Consider the following 11,622-nt stretch of genomic DNA (forward strand, 5'->3'; position numbering starts at 1 on the left):
TTTTTTTAATAATAGCCATACTAACTGGGGTGAGATGATATCTCATTGTGATTTTTGTTTGGATTTCCTTGGGTTTGAGTTGTTGAGTATTTGTTCACATACATGTTAGTCACATATACCAGAGCTCCTTTATAGATGATAGATGATGAGATGCTCTTCTCTTGCTGTTTTTTAAATTTTTTTTTTGTCACTGACTTTAGGTAGTTTGAGTATAATGTGTCATGGAGAAGACCTTTTTGCATTGTATCTGATTGGGGATTGCTGAGCTTCCTGTATCTATAGGTCTAAATCTCTTACTAGACTTGGGATGTTCTCATCTATTATTTCATTACATAGGTTTTCAAATCTTTCAGTTTATCTTTGCCTTTAGGGATACTGATAATTCATATATTTGATCACCTTGGGTGTCCCATAGATCATGAAGACATCATTCATACTTTTAAATTCTTTTTTTCTTTATTTTTGTCTTATTGGGCTATTTCAAAAGACCTGTCTTCAAGTTCTTATGTTCTCTCTTCTGCTTGGTCTAGTCTATTGTAAGTTTTTTGTATATTTTATATTTCATTCAAGAATTATAAAATTCTTCAGTTCCAGGATTTCGGTTTGGTTATTTTTATGATATCTATTCCTTTGGCAAATTTCTCATTCATATCCTGAATTGTTTCTCTGGTTTCTGTGTATTGTTTGAATTGTATTGGATTTGGAATTCTCTTACATCTTGCTGAGCTTGTTTAGTATCATAATTTTTTTTTTTTTTTTGAGAGGGAGTCTTACTCTGTTGCCCAGGCTGGAGTGCAGTTGTGTGATCTCTGCTCACTGCAACCTCTGCCTCTTGGATTCAAGCAATTCTCCTTCCTTAGCCTCCCAAGCTGGGATTACAGGCATGTGCTACCATGCCTGGCTAATTTTTGTATTTTCAGTAGAGACGGGGTTTCACAGTGTTGGCCAGGATGGTCTAGAACTCCTGACCTCAGGTGATCCACCCACCTTGGCCTTCCAAAGTGCTGGGATTACAGGTGTGAGCCATAGTGCTTCATATCATAATTTTGAGTTGTTTTTCCTGGATTTCTTTTTAATTGGGATCTGTTGGTGGGGAATTTTATTCCTTTGAAGGTATCCCATTTCCTTGCTTTTACATGCTTCCTGTGTCCTTTCACTTATATCTGAGCATCTGGTACAATAGTTACTTCTTTCAGTTTTTTGAATTTGCTTTTGTAGGGGAAGACTTTTTCCTGAAGATATATGAACAATATTGGTTGGGTAAGGCACTTTGGCTTTGATTCTGAATGTTTATGGTAGCGTAGTCTCTGTACAGTTTCTTTGGCTGTGATCAGTGATATCTGTGATGGTTTGGGGGGAAGGGTTATTAGTGGAGGCTATCATGACATTTTACTGGGGACAGGGTTGCCTTGTGGACCAGTCTGTGTGCCTCCAGTAGTGGCAGCAGTGGGTTGAGGGTGTCTGATCCTGGGCCCCAGAATGGCATACACTGGCACTGGTGTTAGTGGGACCAGGTAGGCTAATTTCTGGGCGCCCAGATAGCTTGCTTAAATGTTGCTAGTGACAGCAGTGGGCCAGTTGGGTGAGTGGGGTCTCAGGTCCCTGGGCAGCTGATGTGATATAGGCAATGGCAGTAGCAACGGTGGGACAACCCCTTAGGTTGTGTGGGTGCACAATGATGTTGGCAGTGGCTGTGATGCAGCAGTTTGCAGGAGGGATGTAGACTGCTCAAGTTCTCTCACTTGCCCTTTCCCTGAAATGCCAAGTCCCTCTGGTCTCCTGGCCAATCTCAGCCAAGGTGGCCACTTGATTCATTCTTCTTCTGTGCCTGGGGTGTTTCCTGTGACTTCTCTGTTGAATTCTAGTGTTCTCTCTAGATGTTCTATTTGAGGTATGATTATCTATTCATAATTTTGGTTCTTCTTTCTAGAAAGGATGAGTGTCTGTTGTCTCTGGTCAACCATCTTGGACCAGAATCCCCACCATATTTTAAATCCCTGCCTGTTGTTCTGGTATTTGGTATCCCCAAATTTCAATACACAGCCATAGTGTTTTGTAATGATAGAAGAAATGTATTTTCCGTGATTTTTCCTTGTTTATAGCCTTAGTCACAAAGGGGATAATAATGTATATAGACCTAAGTGAAAATAATAGTAGTTCAAAGATTGAGGTCAGGAAGTTACACAAAGTACAGATAGAACATATTCTCCAGCAAAACTGAGATTGTTAAGGTAAGTTATTCAGTCTTGGGAAAAGTTATTTATCATAATTTTTTTCTGCCTAGGGCAGGGTGGAAGCAGAAACTATCCTTTCTAAAAAGTCTCCACCCTTTGATTAGGATGCACAGATAAGCCTGTCCCAGTTGAAACCCTTACTTTTGTGGTCTTACTCAAGAGTTTCAAGTTTCTTTTCTATTTACAAGTTCTTTTTCTTTCTTTTCTTTTCTTTCTTTCTTTCTTTCCTACCTTCCTTCCTTCCTTCCTTTTTCTTTCTTTCTTTCTTCTTTTCTTTTCTTTACTTTTCTTTCTTTCTTTTTTTTTCCGAGACAGTCTCGCTCTGTTGCCTAGGCTGGAGTATAGTGGTGAGATGTTGGCTCACTGCAACCTCTGCCTACCAGGTTCAAGCAGTTCTTGTGTCTCAGCCTTCTAAGTAGCTGGGATGACAGCTACCACACCTGACTAATTTTTGTATTTTCAGTAGAGATTGGGTATTGCCCTGTTGGCCAGGCTGGTCTTGAACTCCTGGCCTTAAGTGATCTGCTCAACTTGGCCTCCCAAAGTGCTGGGATTACAGGCATGAGCCACAGTATCTGGCCTCTACAAGTTCTGTTAGGTACTTATAGAAATGTATGTTAGGTTTTTAAGAAATGCTGAAATAGGAAAGTGGAAATGTTGTGGGTTTGGTTTGATTTATTTTTTGGACTCAGTATTGAAGAAAACTATTGGATATAAATTTTAAAATCTGATGAATAAAGGTACTGGCTGGGAAGAAGCATGGAGAAAGGTTTTACCAATGGTCACTGTGCTTTGAAATGAGTTGAGATACTGATTTACACTTCAGAAATTTGTGTGGCCAGTGCCTGTGTATAATGTTACTACAGCAGGGATGCATCAACTGATGTAGTGGCTGGGTTAGTGTGAGACTATGCAGGCAATGTGATTGCAAAATAGAAAGTGAAAGGGAAAACCAACTTTTTCCTGGTGTTATTTCTATTGTGAGAAAATAAAACTTATTTAAAAAGAGTTCTGATTACCCTGGTTGCTACAAATATGTATGTGTCTTTTTCCAAGAATATAAGCCCTGTTCATATTTCCTAGAACAATAGGTTTCATTTATGTAGAATATAGATTTGCTTCCTGTTCCTGAGGTAGGTTACATCAACTACTGGTGGTATAATGCAATAATTCTCATATTGCGACTTACCACCAGCAATATCAACATCACCTGGAAACTTGTTAGAAGTCCAAATTCTTAGGCCCCATTCTAGGCTGATTGAATTGGAACTTCTAGTGTGGGACGCAGAAATCTAGGCATTGATAAGCCTTCTAGATAATTATAATGTGTGCTAAAGTTTGAAAACTAAATAACATATTGAATGTAAGCGAAAATACTCTTACTTCTATAAAATGAAACTCTATGCTTTTTCTTTGAGATTAAAAAAAATTGACCCTCTTTTATGTTTTGAGTCCATGTTTAACTGAAGTTTTGTCCACCTAGAAGAGCTGGTCACTAGTTCAACAGTATTCACACTTGCTAGAGGAATACTTAGGTAGCTTAGTGGGTTCTCTTGATCACCATAATGGACTATAATTTAGAAACAATATGTTTTCACCTATACAACATTCTTTTCTTTACACATTCACAAATAGATATGTTTAAAATGATCTTCCAAATGAACTTCAAAAATATTGATGTAGTTAATAAAATAGCTCCCTATTCTTTTTTTCTTTTCTTTCCTTTTCTTTCTTTTTTTCTTTTGAGATAGAGTCTTGCTCTGTCACCCAGGCTGGAGTGCAGTGGCACAATCAGATCTCACTGTAGCCTTGACCTCCCTTCTGGGCTCAAGTGATCTTCCCAACTCAGTCTCCTGAGTAGCTGGGATCACAGGTGAGTGCCACTACACCCAACTAATTTTTTATTTCTTGTAGACATAGGGTCTTACTATGTTCCCCAGGCCGGTCTCAAACTTCTGGGCTCAGCTAATCTTCCTGCCTCAGCCTCCCAAAGTGCTGAGATTACCAGCATGAGCCACAGCACTTGGACAGCTCCCCATGCTTATTCTTTTTTCAAAAATTAATTAAACATCATTTCTTCTTGATGTGGTTTGAATATGTCTCCCAAAGGTCATGTGTTAGAAGCTTAATCCCAAATGTGGCAGTGTTGGGAGATGGGACCTAATGGGAGGTGTTTGGGTCATGGGAGCATTCCCTCATGGATAGATTAATGCCATTATTGAGGAACTGAGTTCCATATAAAAGGATGGCTTCAACCTTCTCTTGCTCCCTGTTAGAACACTAGGAGTATTTGTTTCATTCATTCATTCACCATTCATTCATCAAGTCAATACTTAACTGAGAATCTACTATGTGCTAGGCACCATTCTTGGCACTAAGATACATCAGTACATCAAGATCTCTGTCCTCATGGAGCTTATATTCTATCAGGAAGAGATAGTAATAAACTTAACTGGTATGGACTAAATTGAATTCTCCACTCCTTTCCCAAAATTCATAATTGAAGCCCTAACCTTCAATGTAACTTTGTTTGGAGATAGCATCTATGAGGAGGTAATTAAGGTTAAATGACATCATAAGGGTGGGGCCCCTAATCTGATAACATTGATGTCTTCATGCAAAGAAGAAGAAAAAGAAGAGACACCAGCTCTCTCTCTCTCTCTCAGCACATACACAGGAAAGGCTGTGTGAAGTCAGAGAAAAGCCTGCCATCTTCAGGCCAGGAAGAGAGGCCTCACCAGAAACCAGCTCTCCCGGCACCAAGATCTTGGACTTCTAGCATCTAGAACTGTGAGAAAATAGAATTCTGTTGCTTAAGGCACCTAGTCCATGATTTTTCATTATGGCAGCCAACATTGACTAATACAATAATAACTAAATTAGACAATATGGGATAAATACATAGAAAAAAAGATTAAGTGGAGACAGTAAGAGGAATTACATATGGGTGGAGAAAATGGGGCTGGGATCTGACAGCTGCTAAGTAATAGAAATGGAAACTGTGTTAGTCCATTCTCATACTGCTATAAAGATACTACCCAAGACTGAGTAATTTATAAGGGAATAAGGTCTAACTGACTCACAGCTCCCCGTGGCTGGGGAGGGCTCAGGAAACTTGCAATAATGGCAGAAAGCAAAGGGGAAGCAAGGCACCTGCTTCACAAGGTGGTAGGAGGGAGGGAGTGCAAGGAGGGGAAATGTCAGATGTTTGTAATACCATCAGGTCTCATGGGAACTCACTCACTATCATGAGAACGGCATGGGGGAAACCATCCCCACGATCCAATCACCTTCCACCAGGTCCCACCCTTGACATGTGGGGATTATGGGAATTACAATTTGAGATGAGATTTGGGTGGGGACACAAAGCCAAAGCGTATTAGAATCCGTTCTGTGCCTCAATTTCTTCATTCTGGAAATTGTGCACAGAAACAGTGGCTCATATCTGTAACCTCAGCGCTTTGTAAAGCAGAAGCCGGAGAATTGCTTGAGGCCAGGAGTTTGAAACCAGCCTGGGCAAAATAGCAAGATCCCATCTCTTAAAAAAATTTTTTAAAAATAGCGAGGCATGGTGGCACAAGCCTGTCTTCCTAGCTACTCAGGAGGATCACTTTAGCCCAGGAGTTTGAGGCTGCAGTGAACCATGATTGCACCATTGTACTCCAGCCTGGGTGATAGAACGTGACTATGTTTCTAAAAAAGAAAAAGGAATTATGTTAGTACTTACTACATAGGGTTTTATGAAGATTAAGTGGACCACTGTGTATAAAGCTCTGAGAACAGTGCTTGGCACATGGGAAATGCCCAAGAAGGGTTAGTTATTACTACATACTACTGCCACCACTACCATCTACCATCTTTGAATACCACTCACTTCTAGGGCTGGGGGCCACTCACCTGAAAGTGGTCTGTGCTCTAATGTGGAGCTTTGACTATAGTGTTATCAGGTATTGGTGGCTGCCACTGTGTTGCTATTTCAGATCCTCTTGTTTTTATTCTCTTTGTTGGCCACAGTGAGAAACTGGGATGCTACTCTAGAGGAAGAAGAGTTAGTGCTTCTGTACAAAGGGATCTTTGTGCTGCCCAAAGAGTGGAAATGTTTACCCCAGAACCAAAATGTTTCAGAATTATGGAAAATCAAGGTTTGGAAACCTACTCAAAAGAGAAGAAATATTTCTTTCACAGAACCCCTGAACTAGTATACACCTAGCTCTATAACAAAGAAGCTAAAAAACATAAATGACACTGTAAAAGAAGTTTATTTCTTGCTCACATAACTGTCTAAGGCTGGGGTGTTCCTGGACAACTGGCAGTTCTCTTCCATGGAATGATTCAAAGACACAGAGTTCTTCCTCCTGTGGGTCTACCATCCCCTAGAACCTGGAAATTGAGAGTAAGGAGGGCACATCTGATTCTTAACCATCTACCTGGAAATGACATGTATCACTTTCACTGATATTTCACTAGGAATAACTATTTCATGGTCCATCTGAGGAGAAGTGAAGGTTAGTACCCGTACCTGTAGAATAGGAAGCCCCCTTCCTGGTGACAATTTCAAATTATGTGTTCTCAACCAGAGCACAGTAGCACAGTATTGTCACGTGAACTGCTGTCAACTGGAGCACAACAGCACAATATTGTAGTGTGAGCTGCTCTAGTTAGGCATTCACCTTTTCATTTTGCTACGCTCTCATTTATCACATTACTTGACAAACACTGGGATCCCAATAAAAGTTTTTTGCACAACAAGTAAATTTCCTAACATTGATAGCAAAACAAACAAACCACAGCAGAGTAAGATAGACGAGGACAGTGGTCAGAGCAGTCTTTCTGGAGGAGATTAATTTTTCAGAAATCAGTTTTGAGATAGATACAATTATGGACTAGCAAAAAGAATCGGAGGGCATTTTGTGTGCGTGTGAGGAGGGTTAGTGGCTGGCTTGTGGTACAGATTTTCCAGGGGAGAGACCTGGAAATATAAACTAGTCAATGATGTACAGAGATTTCCAAACATTGAATAGTGTGGGCTTGTACCAGTAGGAATTTTGTGGAATAGACTCTAAGGAGGTGTTCACAAACATGTTGGTGTTCTAATCTAACTGTCTTTGTTTCAAATTGTGTTTTACTGCTTACTTAGTTTGACTATATTATATACCAACCCCCTAGTCACACACCAGTACCTGTCTGTGGCCTCTTAGGAACTGGGTCACACAAAAGGTGGTGAGCAGCCAGTAAGTGAGCATTACCACCTGAGCTCTGCCTCCTCCTGTCAGATCAGTGGCAGCATTAGGTTCTCAGAGGAGTGCGAACCCTGTTGTGAACTGCCCATGCAAGGGTCTAGGTTGTGCCCTCCTTATGAGAATCTAACTAATGCTTGATGATCGGAGGTGAAACAGTTTTATCCTGAAACCATCCATCCCCGACCCCCAACTCCCCTCGTCCATGGAAAAATTTGTCTTCCACAACCAGTTCCTGGTGCCAAAAGGGTTGGGGACCATTGATATATACTATTAGTACCAAATGCAAAGTTCAAAGAGATGCACTGTTAAAATAAGCCTTCCCTCCCATCCAGCCCCCCAGACAACCAGAATCACTCTCTAAAGGCGATCTTGTGGGAAAAATACCCTTCCCAAAGTATTATGCATACATGGGATATACTTTCCCTATTTTCTTTCTCCCTCCTACCTTTCCTTCATTTCTTTCTTCCTCCCTCCTTACCCCTCCCTTTTCTCATTCCCTCCCCGTTCTTACCCCGTTCCTTCCTTTGAACAATGTTGGCATGTTATGCACACTTCTGCATTATTTATTTATATATTAAATATACCTTAGAGATAGAGTTCTACATTTTTTTAATTAGACTTGCCTAATTACTTTTCTTATTTAATAACTGTATGCTTTTCTATGTATAGAATGTTAAAATTGAATTAATGAGTCCTCTAATGAGTTGTTTTCAGTCCTTTGAGTGTTTTTAGTTCTTTATTATTACAAACAAACCCTCATGAACATTAATTCAATTTCAACATCTGGTGGAGTTCCATTAGATCATTCACTTGGTGAATATTGAGTGTCTCTTGGTTGCTAGGCCATGTGCAAGGCACTGTGTGTCCTGGGAAATTGGATGCAAGCTGAGAATGAACCAGAATCACATAGTCCCAAAGCAAGTGCTTTCCCTCGAAGGGACTTTTGCTCAAAATATCTATGACAGAAGTAAAGTGATTCTGAGTTTCGAGATCTGGGTAGGAGAATTCTAGGACCTGGAAAAGATACAGCAAAAACATGAAAAGCCCAACTGTTTGGCCTACCTTTTGTGATCTGGAGGTTCTATGTCTCCTCATTTTCCTCTTCTTCATGAATATCAAACCAAGCCTCCTACCCCTCTCTCTTCCTGTCCTTCTTCTCTCTCTGAGGCCCAGAGCCCTGGCAGAAAGGTTTCTCTGGGCCTTCTGCTCTTCTGGATGGTAGGCCCCACCTGTACTCACTGTGATTTCCTTATAGCCTTTTCTGATGCAGAGGGAACAAATCTGCCAGCGTCTGAGGCTGGATTATCCAATAGACATCCCAGTCCTCCCTCAGAGCTGTTAGTGGTTGAGTGCCCTTTTTCTATTCAGCTCACGAATGAGTCGGGAGAATTGCCAACCCCCAGCATCAGAGGCGTTTTCAGAGAGTCATTTATTGCCAATTCTTCTTAGGTGTAGGATCATTTCTCCTTCTCAACCAATGTCCCGTTTGTGTTCGAGCTCTCCAGGTAATAGTGGATGGCAGCGTCGTCACATATCCCCTGGTACTGCTGGAAGTTGCTGTACCGTAGATGGAGCGCTTGTCTCTCGGCAGGAGTGAGATCCTTACTGACCAAAAAGTATATGGGAAAATGCTCAACATCACTAATTATCAGGGGAATGCAAATCAAACCACAATGTGGTACCACCTCACTCCTACAAAAATGGCCATAATAAAAAAATAATAGATGTTGGCAGGGATGCAGTGAAAAGGGAATACTTTTACACTTTGGTTGGAATGTAAACTAGTACAACCTCTATGGAAAACAGTGTGGAGATTCCTTAAAGAACTAAGTAGACACACCATTTGATCCAGCAATCCCACTACTACATATTTACCCAGAGGAAAAGAAATCATTATACAAAAAAGATACTTGCACATGCATGTTTGTAGCAGCACAATTTGCAGTTGCAAAATGTGGAACCGACCCAAATGCCCATCGGTCATTGAGTGGATAAAGAAACTGTGGGGTGTCTCTGTGTGTGTGTGTGTGTGTGTGTATATATATATATATATATAATGATATATCATAAAAAAGAATGAAATAATGGCATTGGTAGCAACCTGGTTGGAATTGGAGACTATTATTCCAAGTGAAGTAACTCAGGAATAGAAAACCAAACATAGTATGTTCTCACTCCTAAGTGGGAGCTAAGCTATGAGGACGCAAAGGCACAAGAATAACAGATTGGACTCTGGGGATTTAGGGGAAAGGGTGGGGAGTGGTGATGGATAAAAGACTATACAGTCGGCACAATGTACACTGCTCGGGTGATGGGTGCACCAAAATCATGGAAATCACCATTAAAGAACTTATTTATGTAACCAAACACCACCTGTTCCCCAAAAACTATTGAAACAAACAAACAAAAAATTAAAAACTAAAAAATATTCTCCAAGAATCCAAATGTCACTAGATGTCTCAACAACACTAAAAGTTAGAAGAAAATGAAGAGGTATTTTCAAAATAATGTGGGGAAATGATTTTCAACTTAGAATTCTAAACATAGCAATAATCATTTAATTGTGAGGATAGAATAAAGATATTTTCCTACATGTAGATAAAAAATGTACATGCATGGTTCCTCAGGAAGCTGAGAGAACATGCTTCATCAGAATCTGGGAGTAAACATAGGCAAAAGAAGAAATAGGAGTTAGGAAATACAGGCTCCAATGCAAGAGACTTCCTACAAGAAAGGAGAGGGAAAGCCCAGATGAAGGTGAAAACGGACTTGCTACTTTGGCAGCAGGCCTAGAGAGTGCAGAGGCTCAGAACATGATACCCCAAAGTGAACACACCTCAGAAGGAGCTGCATCTGATCTCTCTCTCTGGCCCTCCTGTCTCTGTCTTCTCATTCTCCTCCAAGGCTAGTTGAAAACTAGAATCCCTTTTCCCCAAAGCAAGTCATAGAAACCAGAACCCCTTTTCTCCAAAGCCAGCCATAAAACCTAAAAATATTACTCTTAACTTCCTTCTGCCTTTCTGTGTAAACTGGATGAAACGAAATCATCTGATTTACTTTGTTTGGTGGTAGGCCATAAGATCCCCATTCCAGAGAGGGTCCTTCCTCAGACCCAGAAGAAAGGAATGCTGCACAGAGAGGCCAAATAGAGTCTAAACAGACAGGCCTTGCTGGGTTTTCCCATGCAGTGTAATACCATTAGGTCATACCCTTTTTGTCTCGTTGTATTTCTATATGGCTGCCATACTTTGTTGAACCTAAGCATAAAACTGCACAGTTTTCTTTGTATCTTTGGATCTTCATTCTGAAGGTCATTCCAATGTCACATAAAACTATGATCAAATAAACTTGTATGCTTTCTCTCCAACTAACCTGCTTTTGGTCAGTTGATTTTCATGAATCTTCAGAGAGCAAAGGGGAAGTTTTCCTTTGGCTCCTACAAGAATAAACAGTCTAGATAGGAGTGGGTCAAACAGTTCTACAGTGAGTTCCATAGAAATGTGAAACTGGCAGCTTACCTACTGCTTAAAAATATCGAAAGATTTATTCACCCAGAGGAGAGTATGGAGCTAAGGTAGTTATAAGCACTTAGAGAAGGAAGCAAAAGAATAAAAAAACTGTTTTGTTTGTTTCCTTTAACTTCAGAAAAAAAAAATGTAAAAGTACAAAAAAAGCTAAGGCTGTTGTAAAGCAAGACATGGCTCCTTTGTGAATAGTTTTTATGTAATATTATAAATGCCTAATATTAATCTAACCAAAGTTGCAATATGATATTGGGAAGGGAAGATGTAAGAAAGGAGGTGTATGTGTGCTTGTTTGTGTGCATATGCGTCTGTTGCAGAAGGATGTTATGGTAGAAAATCAACAGATAATGCTTAAAATTTTGAAAATCCAGCACTACCAATATACTTATATCATTTAAGGATACGACAATAAATCACAAAATAGGCACCAGAAGGGTTATATGTGGTTACCTCTGGAGAGTGGGAAATAGGGTGGAATGGTGAGGGGGGATTGCTATGTCTCCTACCTTGTAGATCGTGTTGACGATTTAAATGATATAAATGTGTACATTTAATTAAGCTTAAGAAAAGGAATCTGGAAGGAAGGGAGAAAGAGAAAAAATGAGGAAAGAGAATGGAGGGAAG

This window comes from Sapajus apella, unplaced genomic scaffold (genome assembly GCF_009761245.1).
Source record: "Sapajus apella isolate SASKATOON/1434 unplaced genomic scaffold, GSC_monkey_1.0 scaffold58, whole genome shotgun sequence".
Taxonomy (NCBI): domain Eukaryota; kingdom Metazoa; phylum Chordata; class Mammalia; order Primates; family Cebidae; genus Sapajus; species Sapajus apella.